The sequence below is a fragment of the Marmota monax genome, unplaced genomic scaffold (genome assembly GCF_021218885.2).
Source record: "Marmota monax isolate L192 unplaced genomic scaffold, Marmota_monax_Labrador192_F-V1.1 WCK01_AAM20220418_F8-fsc00052, whole genome shotgun sequence".
NCBI classification, from domain to species: Eukaryota; Metazoa; Chordata; class Mammalia; order Rodentia; family Sciuridae; genus Marmota; species Marmota monax.
In genome coordinates, this window is record NW_026693473.1 from 905485 (window position 1) to 920611 (window position 15127).

Genomic DNA, 15127 nt, shown 5'->3' on the forward strand with positions numbered 1-15127 from the left:
TCCAATCATTGCCTAAAAAGCTCTACCTCTGAACCTGTTGCATTAGGGACCATACTCTCAACACATAAGCTTTGGGGGGACATTTCAGATCCAAAATATACCAGGTGGTCTGAAGGGAAATATAAATCAAAACCACAATGAGATTTTACTATGACGACTAGAATCAAAAAGACATTCAATGGTAAGTATTGGAAAGACTGTGGAAAAATTCAAATCTTCATATGCTGCTGGTGGGAAAATGTACAGTGATGCAGCTACTTTGGAAAATAATTTTTAAGTTCCTCAAAATACTAAACATTGTGTTATCATATGATCCAGAAAGTCCACAACTAAGGTTGTGGAAAACTGAAAACATATTTCCTCATGAAAATTTGTATACCAGTGTACATACCACTGCATTCATAAAAAGTGGAAACAACCCAAATATTCATTAACTGAGAAAAGAATTTAGAAATCTACTATATCTGCACAATGGAACATTAGTCATCCTTAAAACGATCCTTCAAATAGAGGGAAAACCTGTCACATTCTATAACATAGGTGAATATTATGCTAAAGAAAATAAGCCAATGACGAAAAGATAAATATAATATGATTCCATGTACTTTAGGTATCTAAAGTAATCTAATTCATAAAAACAGAAAGTAGAATGCTGGTTTGAGGGACTTAGGGAGGGGGGAAATTCATTCATGAATATGAACTTTTGGGTTTTGCAAGATGGAAAAATTGTGGAGATCTGTTGCACAGCAACATGAACATAACACTACTAAATTGTACACTTTAAAAGGTCATGATGGGCTTTCAAGATGGCAGAATAGAGAAGGTCACTTTCCTGGATGCTCCAAGGCATGAAACCAAGAAAGCAGGTAGGCAGCTTCTCAGCAAGGTGGGTGAACAAAACAAAACAAAACAGAAAAACAGGGGTGTACTCTACTGGAATTTAATACTGGACATTCAAAGGAGATCAGTGACTCAGGAGGTTGGATATAATAAAATAAGGAAGAAATCACCAGCCACGGCTGGAGGCACCAGAGTGGTCCTTCCATGAGCAAAGTAGAGAGATAAGGGAATTACAGGAACCAGCATTTATAGGAGGCCTTAGGCATATCTGTGTATGGAGCATTTAGAGATCAAAGACAATGCCCACTAAACTGAGAGACGACGCTGCATGATGTCCTTGTGTGGGTAAGAAGCGGCATCTCTCCTGGCTGCCTGTGGAGGACAGAGGAAGGAATCATTCTGTAGCCACTGCCCGGGGCCCAGAAGCTGGAGAAGCTGATTCCTGGCAAACCTAAGTTCGGCGGGAAATACAGGCCTGGCAAACCCACACTGCATGACATAGAGTGTGCCTAAGTGACCAGGATAAAATCAAACACGGAGAGAGGTTTACACAGGGGCATATTGGCAATGGAAAGCACCTGGCTCTCCCTGTCCCCCTCCAATTCGGCAGCTTGCAGGACCTGGAGGGAGAGAAGCACCTGACCATGAATTCCAAAGAGCAGGGGTAGGAGAGATTCCGTTTGGAGACTGAATATGAGACCAGGAAATGTGGAGTCCCCAGGTGATATAGTGAGCTAAGAATTGGCTCCATCACCACAGAAATGGAACCAAGGGGAGATCCTGGGGTGTAGTCTTCCAATGTGGACCAGCAACTGCTGGGTCCTTGAGATGAGCTGATCCAAAATCTCCAGAACAACTGGCATTCCCTGAAGAGCCTGGAGCCTGCCTAAGCCTAAACCCCACCTCCAGGAGTTCCGCCTATGGAATTACTGCTCACCCCAGCAACCCCACCCTGAGAGTGGAGCAAGCATCACACTCCAGAAGACCCACCGAACTCTGCTGAGAAGGAAAGCTGAGAATCGTTTGAATGCCAACAGAAAAAAAATTCTTTAGCTCTTTATTCAGATGATTTTTTCCCCTTCTTTTCTCTGTTAATTGTGACCTTAATGTTCATGGACATTTATACATATTTATATATTTTTCTCATTTCTAGCATTTTTAAAGCCAGTTTTCATGGATCAATTTGTTGAGGACCAGGATATTTAATTAGTATATTTCAGTTTTGTATTGTATTCTTTTATTTTTTTTAAATTTTTTACTTTACATATATATTTTCTCACACTTATCTGTTTCCCTTGATTCTCTTTCTTCTGCTAAGAGGCAATTTCTACTCTTCTCTCTTCCATGCTTCCTTTAATTGTTGACTTCTATCTTCTGTTCTCCTCCTTCATAATCATCACCTCCTACATCACTTCTTTTCTTACTATGTCCACCATTCAAAATTGTAAACCCTTTCGCAAACTTACTGTTTTAATTGTAGGCAATAACTGATAATATCATTTCTATTTATTGTGACAATTATCATTGTAGACATCATAGTAGGAACCATTTGGCTTAATGTTATTAAGCCAAATTGTTTGCATTGGTGGTTGTAATTAATAATAATTAATGTTTAATTAATTACTAATTAAACATCCTGGTCCTCAACAAATTGATCCATTAGTACCCCCTAAACAGTGAGGTACTAGAAAGCTTCAGGGATGCTATAAGTCCACAAGATAGAAACTCAACTGCCTCAGATCCACACTGTTAGATGGATAAACATACAAACAACATGAAAAAGCAAGGGAATAAATCACCCCAAACAAATGAAGATACTCAATAACAGAATCCATTGAAAACACAGTGGAAGAAATGTCAGCGGAGTTCAGAATGTATATATATTGATCTTCAAGGTAAATGATGATGTAAGGAGTGAAATCAGACAGAAACTGCAGGAAGTGAAAGATCACTTCAATAAAGAGAGATTCTGAGAAAAATCAAGCAGAAATCCTTGCAATGATGGAATCAATAAGCCAAACTAAAAATTCAATGCAAAGCATCACCAACAGACTAGATCACTTGGAAGACAGTTTTAGACAACAAAGGCAAAATATATATTCTTGAAAATAAAGTTGACCATGGAGAAAAGATGTTAAGGATATAAAATAAATCAATTGCATTCCTATGCATCACTGATAAGTCAACTGAGAAATTAGGAAAACTATCCCATTCACAATAGCCCCAAAGAAAAGAAAATATCTGGGAATCAATCTAACAAAAGAGATGAAAGACCTCTACAATGAAAAATACAGAACACTAAAGAAAGCAACAGAAAAACTTAGAAGAAGGAAAAATTTTCCATGTTCTTGGATAGGCAAAATAATACTGTCAAAATGACCATACTACCAAAACTGCCACGCAGATTTAATGCAAGTCCTACTAAAATTCCAATTATGTTCTTTATAAAAGCAGAAAAAGCAGTCATGAAATTTATTTGGAAAAGAGGCCCAAAACTAGACAAAGCCACCATTGAAAAGCAGTATGGAGATTCCTCAGAAAACTGGAAATGGAACCACCATTTGACCCAGCTATCCCACTTCTTGGCATATACCCAAGTACTCAAAATCAGCATACTACAGTGGCACAGCCATATCATGTTTATAGCAATTTTATTCACAATAACTAAACTATAGAACCAATCTAGGTGCCCTTCGATAGATAAATGGATAAAGAAAATGTGGTATAAATACACAATGGAATATTACTCAGCCATAAACAAGAATGAAATTATGGCATTTGCCAGTAAATAGAAGGAACTGGAGACTATCATGCTAAGTGAAATAAGCTAATCTCCCCCAAAACAAATAATGAGTGATCTCTTTGATATGTGGATGCTAACATACAATGTGGGATTTGAGAATAGAAGTTCATTGGATTAGACAAAGGGAAACAAAGGGAATGGAGAGGTTAGTGGGAACAGGAAAGACAGCAGAATGAATAGGACATAACTTTTCTATGTCCGTGGATGAATACATGACCAGTGTAACTCCACAACATGTACAACCACAAGAATGGGAAGTTGTACTCCATGTATGTACAATATGTCAAAATACACTCTATTGTCACGTATATCTAAAAACATCAAATAAAACTTTCAAAAGTTATGATAATAGGGCTGGGTATAGCACTTGCCTAGCATGCGTGAGGCACTGGGTTCAATCCTCAGCACCACATAAAAAAACTAAATAAACAAAATGTATTGTGTCCATCTACAACTAAATATATTTTAAAAGAAGCTACGATAGTAAATTTTATGTGCTTTTTACTACAATCAAAAATGTTTTTTTTTACTTTATTTATTTGTTCTAATTAGTTACACATGAAAGTAGAATGCATTTATGTACTTTGACATATCATACATAAATGGGGTATAATTTCTCATTTTTCTGATTGTACATGTTGTAGAATCATATTGGTCATACAGTCATTTATGTACATAAGGTAACAATGTCTGTTTCATTCTACTATCCTTCCTATCCCCATATTCCCTACCCTCCCTTTACTCCCTTCTACCTAGTCTAAAGTAACTCTATTCTTCCCTAGTGCCCCCCTCCTTATTGTGAATTAGCATCCACATATCAGAGAAAGCCTTTGGTTTGGGGGGATTGGCCTATTTCACTTAGCATGATATTCTCCAACTCCATCCATTTACCAGCAAATGCCATAATTTCATTCTTCTTTAAAGTTGAGTAATATTCCATTGAATATATATACCACAGTTTCTTTATCCATTCATGTATTGAAGGGCACCTAGGTTGGTTCCATAGTTTAGCTATTGTGAATTGAGCAGCTATAATCAATGATGTGGCTGTGTCACTGTAGTATGCTACTCTTAAGTCCTTTGGGTATAAACCAAGGAGTGGAATTGGTGGGTCAAATAGTGGTTCCATTTTTTCTGAGGAATCTCCATACTCCTTTCCATAATGATTGCACCAATTTGAGTCTCACCAGCAATGTATGAGCATTCCCCCACATCCTCGCCAACATTTATTGTTGCCTATATTCTTGATGATTGCCATTCTGGCTGGAGTGAGATGAAATCTTAAGTGGGTTTGACTGGCATTTCTCTAATTGCTGGAGATGTTGAACATTTTTTCATATATTTGTTGATCGACTATATTTCTTCTTCTGTGAAGTGTCTGTTCAGTTCCTTAGTTCATTTATTGATTGAGTCATTTGCTTTATTGGTGTTAAATGTTTTTGTGAGGCTACAGATGTTGCTGCATGGTAAAAAGTTAGTCTATCAAATGCAAGGCCCTGGGTTCAATGCACAGTTCTGCAAAAAAAAATAATAATAATAATGGTAGAGTGATATATCCATACAATGGAACACTACTGAGTATTGATTGTAGTAAAAAGCACATAAAAAGAATGAAGTATAGATACATGACTGTAACATGGACAAGCTCTCTAAAAGAAGCCAGTCACAAAAAGCCACATATTATATGATTTCACTCATATTAAATGTCCAGGATAGGAACATCCATATAGACTGAAATAGATTAAAGGTTGTCAGGGGTTACAATGAGAAATCAGGGTGACTGCTAATGGGCATGACATTTCTTTGGAGGATGATGAAAATGTTCTGGAATGAAGTAGTGACAATGGATGCACAACTCTAAATGTTCTGAAAACTACTGAATTATACATTTCAAAAAGATGAATTGCCACAGTCTGTCTGGGCACAAAATAACCGAGCCACCACAAAGCCTTGTAGATTCAAACAGCAACTCTTTATTCCTGAACTCTCACTGGCACTCTACACACACTTTTCCGGGAACACACTTCCTCCACTGAGCTCCACGTGCACCAATTCTCTCAGAACCCCACGAGAACTCAACGGGAACTCCAAAATAGCAGGTGTCTGAGGCAGCAGGATCCGCCCTAATCCCAGCAGGATACGACCTAATCCCGGAGCCACCCAAATCCCAGAGCAGGGTCACCTTTCAACCATTCCCTCTAGCAAAATGCCAGGCATCATTCCGACTTAACTGTGGCCCTCAACATCTCCCCCTTCTGTTTAATTAACAACAAGCATGTGGCTTAGGGACCATGCCTGTCTTAGGTTGTCCAATACTACATATGGTCCTTACCTGTCATCGGATGAGCTGACCTCAAGGCGTCAGCCTCCTGTCTTAGGTTGGTACCATTGCAATTGGATCTTACCCATCATTGGCTACTGGTCCAGCATACAGCCATACTTTTGGATAGGCCTTTGCACCAGTGGGGGTGTGAGGTCCTTTGCCTCACTTCTGTTGGCCCCAAATTTGGCCTTTGCACCAGTGGGGGGGTGAGGTTCTTTGCCTCACCTCTGTTGGCCCCCAAATTTTAGACCATCACAAGCAGAAGGGAGGAGGATGCAAAATGCCATGGCACCAAACAAAATGACGGCTCTTTTTGGAAAAATTATACCACCGATGACACCATCAGCAAAGATGCCCCAGCACTACCACAATTTGCCTCACCAACAGATAGTTCACAATGCATACAAGTGAGTTACAAGTGATAAATAGTCCAGGCAAGTTCTGCAAGCAGTTCAAAGCAGAGGAATCCATCAATATGTCCATTTCCTCCCAAAGTAAATCAACTCCTTGATTGAGCATCACTTGTTGAGTTATTATTCATTGATGCATCAGTTTATACAGTTTGTTATGATAGCTATCAAAGAAGCTGTAGTTTGGTTTTATCTTTGTCTTCAGCACTGGGATGAAGATAGGATTTCTGGCAATGATGGCTAAAAAAAAAATATGTAACATTCCAACAGGTACTAAGAAAACAATTTTCTGAACAATTTACATTATCCTAAACAGAATTATTAAATATAATGAAAAGGAAAGGTGAAAGTAAACAAACAGATCTGTTAACCTCCTTATTTGTTCACATATTAAAACAATCCTCAACAGCTGTTTACCCGATTTAAATTAAACCATTTAAATCACGTGAATAAAAAAAAAATTTGGATCCATTTTTTTCATGAGCACTCCTCATATATGATATATGGACATACGCACATACAGACATACAGCACAAAACACAAGTGTGCACACAAACATACAACACATAAGACAATAGTAAAGGCCTTGTAGCTTTACACAGGTGAAATATCCATTGCAATGTTTAAAAACTCCACAGTCAAAAAATAAAACTGATCAGAAAAACATTAACCTAGGTCTGTATGAGCTCAAAAAATAAAATAGAACTTTATGATGTGAAAAATGCAATAATAAAATAGATATTGAAAAAAGCATCCTGGTTAATCACTGTCACAGATGTAAGAATAGCCAAGCTGGAGCTCTGGATATCAGCTGTTATGGATTTGAGTCAAATCATCTTCTTTTTGGTCTGTAGAAATTGCTTTGGTTAGTCTCTCTGGAATCCAAATCGGCTGCTGTTCTCCCTGTGGAAACACACAAACAGACCTCCGACTCCAGACAATCACTGGGTCAGGACCTTTCCATTGTCCTGTTAGAATATCCTTCCAAAGTACCTTGGGCTTATGTACATTTTTTGAATACATATGCCTTTCCACAGCACTAAGCCCTGATGAATCCAAATTTAAAAAGTTTAGAGTAAAAAGGGTTATTTTAAGTTTATCTTTGGGGGATATATACCCCTTTCCAATTCCCTCTTTTTGCTTTAATAAGTACATTTTAATAGTTTGATGAGCTCTTTCAACTATGCCTTGTCCCTGAGGATTGTATGGAATTCCTGTTATGTGAGTAATGCCAAATGATGAGCAAAATTGTTTAAAAGAGGTGGAAGTATAACCAGGACCATTATCTGTTTTTAACTGTTTTGGAACGCCCACAGTGGCAAAATTTTGTAAGCAATGAGCTATAATATCTTTAGTTTTTTCCCCGGCATGAAGGGAGCCCATCAAAAATCCGGAAGAAGTATCAACTGTAACATGCAAATATTTTAATTTTCCAAATTCTGGCAAGTGTGTGACGTCCATCTGCCAAATATGGTTAGGTATCAATCCTCTAGGATTGACTCCAAGATTAACTTGTGGTAAAAAGGTCACACAATTTTGACATTGTTTTATTATTTGTCTAGCTTGTTCCTTAGTTATTTTAAAATGCTTTTATAAAGTATTAGCATTGACATGGAACCTTTTATGAAAATTTGTAGCTTCTTCTAGTGTAGAGAAAATATGTATGTCATGTGTAGTTTTATCTGCTAAATCATTGCCCAAACTAAGGGCTCCAGGCAACCCTGTATGTGCCCTGATATGTCCTATAAAGAATGGATCTTTTCTGTCCCAGATTAGACTTTGTATAGTGGAAAACAAAGAGAAAACAGTAGAGGAAGGAGAAATCCTACCAGCATCTTCAAGGGATACTATAGCATTAACTATATACTGACTATCAGAAAATAAATTAAATACAGAATCTTTAAACATCACAAAAGCTTGTAATACTGCATTAAACTCTACCTTTTGAGCTGATTGTTTGGGTACTAAAAATGTAAATTTCTTCCTCTATCTGACTAGCTCTAGAGACCTTCTCTTTTACTTGATCTAACATGTCTTCTATCATAGTCTGGACCTCTAACAATTTACTTAACACTCTTTCAGTTTGTTTTTTACTAATTTATATCTACTATAAAGATAACACAATCCAACAAGATAACACAAAACAAAACAGAAACAGAATGAAACAAAAACAGAACAAAAAATCATTTTATCAATTTTCCTATTTTCTTGACATGTGCATTTGTGGTCTATTTCTATCTCTTCCTCAGGGGCGAACAACTTCAAACCTTGAGCCAACCATTTTTCCCAGTTTGCCTGAGAAAGTTCTAGGGATAGGCAGCTTGAAACAAAAACAAAACAAATCAAAACAAGAACACATTGTTTTTTGAAATGGTCACCCATTCTCTCGCCTTCCCTTAGGGGCGAACAATTTCACTTACCTCTGAGCTTCAGGCGTCCCCCGGACGATCCCGATCTGCCAAATGCCGCAGTCTGTCTGGGCACAAAATAACCGAGCCACCACAAAGCCTTGTAGATTCAAACAGCAACTCTTTATTCCCAAACTCTCACTGGCACTCTACACACACTTTTCCGGGAACACACTTCCTCCACTGGGTTCCGCGTGCACCAATTCTCTCAGAACCCCGCGAGAACTCAACGGGAACTCCAAAATAGCGGGTGCCTGAGGCAGCAGGATCCGCCCTAATCCCAGCAGGATCCGCCCTAATCCTGGAGCCACCCTAATCCCAGAGCAGGGTCACCTTTCAACCATTCCCTCTAGCAAAATGCCAGGCGTCATTCTGACTTAACTGTGGCTCTCAACAATGAATTTTGTGGTATGTGAATTATATATCAATAAAGCTATCATATGAAAAACATTTGTGGAGCTTAATATTTTTAAGATTCACCTTATGACAGAAAAGAGGAAGGAAAATCACTGTGAAATCCAAAAATAAGAATATCTGAACCTTCCAGGAGAATTATCTTCCTATTTCCCTCATTCTTTACAAATTCCCATGTTTCTGTGTTCAATTTTTTTTTTAAAGTTAACCATCTACTATTTCTTGACTAGTAACCCATGATCACTCCTCTTATTCCCATTGCTCTTATTAAACTAACCTCTGTATTAACTCTTTCCAACCTATTTTTGTGAGTCTTTAAGTCGTAAGCATGTAAGTATAAGCATATAATTATGTCTTTTGCTAGTTTTTTGCACTATGGTTCCAGGTGACTGCACATATCTATGCTTGAATTTTCATTTCAGTTATTTAACTGAAGGAGAAGTTGGGAGGCTGGGGCTGTAGCTCAGTAGTAGAGCACTTGCCTAGTACACACAAAGCCTTGTGTTCAATCCCCATGATTACAGAAAAGGTGTGTGTGTGTGGTGGGGGGTATTTAATTAAGAATATTGTAAAGACTTCTAAAGGTAGTACTCACAAAAAATTGTGCTTTGATAAGTGGCAAACTATATTAGTGGACCAGTGCCTTATTAGGCTCTCAAAAGATTTTTTTTTTCTTCTTGCAATGTTGACATCACTTGTGACAATCTAATACCAGGTGGAAATTGGCAATGTGGCCTATTATTAGGAACAGCTAGGATTCCAATAGGCAAAGTAACATTGTCTGCCTAACTCTGTTTTAAATTTTTTAAGAAAAAAAACTCTTCAAATTCCATCAAAATTACTGTAAAAGTTTATGAAAAGAAGTGAATCTATAAACTCAAAGCAAGAGAGAGATCAGAGAATTTGATGGTTTCTGGGACAGTACTGATAGATACATCAGGGCACAATCTATTGTGCTGAGAACCCTCAAAGACAGCTAAGTCGAGGGAGAAGATGTTTCTTCCAGGTAGAGCCTCAGAGAGCTCCAGACTCTGTGTAAGCAGATACATAGAAAGAGCTGAGCTGGAAATAAAGGTCTTCTCTTTTCTAGTGACCTTTACATCTATTTAGTCACTGTGGTAGATGACCAGCCACACCTAGTCATCACCAAAACTACCCCACCTACAAATCACTCATGGAGACAAATTGCACTTCCAGAAGTGATGTTGAACCTGGAGAATTTTATAGGAAAGATTTGTGTCTTAAAAAAAAAATTGATACAGGGTATGCATGAGGGGTGCACTATATCCCCAGCCCTTTTTAGTTTTTATTTTTAGACAGGGTTTTGCTAAGTTGCTTAGGGTCTCCCTAAATTGCTGAGGCTGGATTTGAACTCACTATCCTCTTGCCTCAGTCTCTCGAGTCACTGGGATTCCAAGCAGGAATCCAAGCATGCACCACCACGCCCAGCAGAATTCTGTGAGGAAAAAAAATAGTGACAATTATCCAACCACACACTGGTCAGATAACTTGAGGGAAACCCATGCGATGAAATTTTGTCCATCTAATTAATGTTGCTGTTATTATTGTTTATTTGGATGATATAATTGGATCTACCCCACATTGTGTAACAATATACATATACATAAATAACATACGTCTACATAAAAAAAGAGTCAAATAAATAAAGAGGCAGTTGAAAGGAACAAAAGAAGAGAAAAATTAGGAGAATAAGAAATCTTGAGTTGGAAAACCCTTTCTAGCACAATGCCAAAGGTAAAAATCATTAAGGAAGGCATATAATTAACTTGGAAAAAAAGTATAGGAAAAATCAAAAAGGAAATGATTAGCTAAGAGTGACAGTTACAAAATACAGGTTATATCAGTGTATTACCAAGTATGTAACCAGTTCCTACAAATCAATTTTTTAACACTATACACACACTCCCAATTAAAGAGGGCCAGAAATAAGAATGGGAAACTTATGGAAGAAAACATGTAAATAACCAAAGAAATAGAAACTTTTTTAAAATTAGATACAAATTAAGTGACTTTTGTAGGCAAAGTTTTGTTTTTGTTTTAAGATAGTACATCAATCTTACCTATAATACTAGTTGCTCAGGAGGCTGAGGCAGGAGGATCACAAATTCAAGGCCAGTCTCAGCAACTTAGCAAGACCCTAAGCAACATAGTGAGACTGTATCTCAAAATTTAAAAAAAAAGAAAAAAAAAAAAAAACGTGGTCAAAGCTCCCCTGGTTTTAATCCCCAGGACTTAAAAAAAAGTACATAAAAGTGCAGAGAACTTTCTTACACTGTTGTGGGGGAGTAAAACTAAAATGAATATGTCCTATAGTAAGAAATTCTAATTCTAGAAATTTGGACTAAGGAAATAATGAATGTGTTTTCAAATTTTTATACAAGTATATTTTCTACACCATTATTCAACATTAAAAATTTTCAAATAACCCAAATTTTCAACCAGAGGGATTCAGTCAAATACATAACAACACATCCATTAAAATCATGTTGCAAATAATCACATGGGGGCATGTCAGTACCAAAATGTCAAGTGAAAATAACTAGTTTTGGAGACTGTAAATATGGTTCCAGTTATGTAAGAGAAGTGCAAAAAAGAAAGATAGGAACTGCCATGAGAGTAAGTTTTTGTTCATTTTATTCACTTTATTCATGTAGAATTCATGACACAGTAGTCCCTGGATCAGTTTCTGAATGGATGATTCTTCACAAAAAAAAAGTCCATCACTGGGCAAGGAAATAAAGGTGATTATTGTCTATAATAGATTCACATTTGTTTTGTTATCAGAATAAACATTATTTTTAAAGTAAAAAAGGATCAAGGCAGTATTTCAGAAATGGAGCGATCGTCACATGCCTGGCTCTTTGATCACACACTTTTGGCTCTTCTGAAGGGGTCCTTAATGCCGTGAACCCTTCCAACCCCCAGGACTGAGTAGAACTCATTTCACCACAAAGTTCCCGAATTTCTTCATTCAAAACTCTTCTACTTTGGGTGATTCCTCACAGGCAAGGAAGAAAAGACAACAAATAAATAAGAGCAGATTTTTATTCCTTTGGGGAAGGAAATAAAACATTTTTTGTGAGAAAAAGCAACTGGAATGGAGAGGACAGAGTACTTTAGACACTTGAAGGTACTTTGGGGCAACCAGGAAAGGCTTCTCCGACAGGGGGCGTGAGAGAGGTGCTGCTCCTGAGAGGTCAAGAGAGTCAGCCCCGCAGCAGCTGGCAGGAAGGGGCTTCCACTGCAAACAACAGCAAATGCCAAAGCTATGCAGTTGGAGCACACGAAGGGTGAACATAGCGCTTAATGAAGATGGAGTCCGTACTCGAGCAACTTATAAGCCATGGCAAGGCTCCTGGACTGTATGCTGAGTACAGAGGAAGCCACTGAACTGTTACGGAAAGAAACAAAGCCTGACTTACATTCTGAAAAATCCCCAACGTTTTTGATGAAAAGGGTGGATTTAAACTGTATCACAAAATCTTCCACACTCAATAGCTAATAAACAAAAGATTTTTAAAATGTATATATATCTCAGATTAAGAAAGGCCACAATTTAATTCAGTGTTCTTCAAAAATGGATGGTCAAGGAAAGAAAAAGAAGTTTGCCGGGTCGGGGTACGACCACACACAGAAGCATCACGGTGTTTATAAGAACTTGTAAACTTACTATTCCCCTTCAATCTGACAATGTTGCTTTATCTTTCTGAATGCCTAATGGAGCCCTGTGGAAATGAGTGAAGAGATGGGGCTGACTCCTTCTGATGGATGTGCAGAGGGAGGCTCAGAACTGAGAACTGGAAAGGAGACCAACAGAGAACAGAAAAGGGACTAGGGCTGGGGCAGGGGGTGAGGAAAAGGAAAGGGAAATATGGGGGAGCCATACTGACAGAATTGTATTGTCATACCATGGCATGTACAGATGTGTAACAACAAATCCCACTATTATGCATAATTAAAAGGCACCAACAACACAAAGTATGACCAAAGTGGGGAGTGGGAGGGACTGAAAGCTAGACCCAAGGCCTGGCGCCTTACAACATCAGGCCAAGGAGGTAAAAAGAGCAGGGACTAAGAAGAGAATATGATATTTTGGAAGTCAAAAAAGGGAAGAAGTGCTCGGATGGCGCCGGCAGCTGATCAATTGCCGCTAAGTAACTGAGCAGACGAAGACCAAGGAGTTTCCCTGAATTTGGCAGAAGAGAGGTTGTTGGCCCTGGAGGAGAAGTTTCAGGGGAGTTGTGAGAATGAAGCAAGAATGAATTTGGTTGAAGATGTACGGTGCCCAATAGATGAAAACAAACCAGTTGCTTAGTATAAGTGTAATTCCTCTAGATACGGAGATCAGTGTTGGTTTTGCTTGGAACCGCTTAGATCCAAAATGTAAGGCGTATACAACATCCTCAACTATACCTCTAAAAAGTTTATTTTAAAAGGTTAGGAAAGGGGCTGGGGCTGTAGCTCAGTGGTAGAGCTCTCGCCTTGCATGTGTGAGATACTGGGTTCAATCCTCAGCACAAACTAAATAAATAAATAAAGATATTGTACCAACTACAACTAAAAAATATTTTTAAAAACAAACAAAAATGGTTATGAAAGAAGATTATACATTTTGGGGAAATTTGCAAAGAAAGCAAACCCAGCGGGAGAGAAAGTGATTTGGGGAGGCCTTAAAGAATTGGGTAGACATGGGCACATCAAGCGCAATGTTCGTAGGTTTGACTGCTGTTTTTAAAAGAGAAGCTGAGCTCAGGTGAGTAAGCTGGTCTACGCTGCAGGCAGCCTGAGTCCTCTGGCAGAGCTACCTACTCTTCAGCAAATTTTGCAGAAGATGTCTTCTTACCTGTCCTAGGAAAAATATTCTATTTTCTATAATCTAGGTAAGCAATTAATAGGGGAAAAAAAATCACATTAGTGACTTAAAATTTTAATACCATTCTAAGAGTTAAACTGATCATCTCACTACACTCCAACAGGCTGTGGTGACAGGTCAGTAAGGGTCTTACCTCTAAATAGTTCTGCAACCAAGGGCAGTTGACATCCTCAATTTTCAATCCCATCATCTATAAAATGGAGTGAACAATAGTGCATTCTTCACAGGGCTGTTGAGAAGAGGAAATATGACGATCCCTGGGACTTTAAGTACTGATAACATGCTAGATAACATTATGGTTTGAAGTCTTCCTGAAGGTGGTGAGAGGGAGAACAAAAGGCATTAACTAAAGTACATTCCTCATTCAGAGAGCTTCCAGAAAGGAAGGACCTTCCAGACATTCTGCCACCCAGTGTGCACTGCAGATGCTTCCCTCCCCCATAAGAAAGTACACCTGAAGCAAGGGATCTGGTTAGGGAAAACAGTGTTCATGAAGAGAAACAGGCCAGTGGTTTCTTGCTTCAAAGAAAAGATCGAAAAGTTTGAGGGTGTGTACAGGACCAACATCTCTTAGCCCAGTTAGATACCACATTAGTCGCCAGGTTTGCTAACCTGCCTCAGAACTACAACCCAGAAGGAACATGTTGGAGGCTGGTGGTGATGGTGGTACAGCCAGGCAGATGGGTCAGGCATACCTCTTTAGATCCAGGTTCCTACAGTGTGTAGAAAATGGATTAAGCCTGAGAACAGGGGCATGGGAGTGTAGGTGGGAGACTGGAGGGTATAGACTGGCTACAAACCAAAGGAGGGGGCAGAACCCCCTCTGGTGCCCAGGGGAGCTGGTTGGGTTCAGTGAGAACTCTCATTAACCAGTCCTGAACCCCTCCACAGTGCCGCTAGTAGTGAGCTGTGAAGTGAAGGACCCACAGGAAGGAACAACAGCCTCTTCTGGTCCTGTCGGAACAAGATGAGGGTGTGTTTACCTCTCAGAGGAGCACATTCAGGGACAGGGCAAGGGATTATTAGAGAGAAAAA

At 38.7% G+C, this 15127-nt stretch overlaps 1 protein-coding gene across 1 annotated transcript in view; it reads left to right on the forward strand.

Moving 5' to 3' along the window:
* Tex55 (testis expressed 55) overlaps window positions 1–15127 on the forward strand; it is a 35551-nt gene that overhangs the window by 16339 nt on the left and 4085 nt on the right. The gene's annotated exons all lie outside the window — the stretch shown is intronic.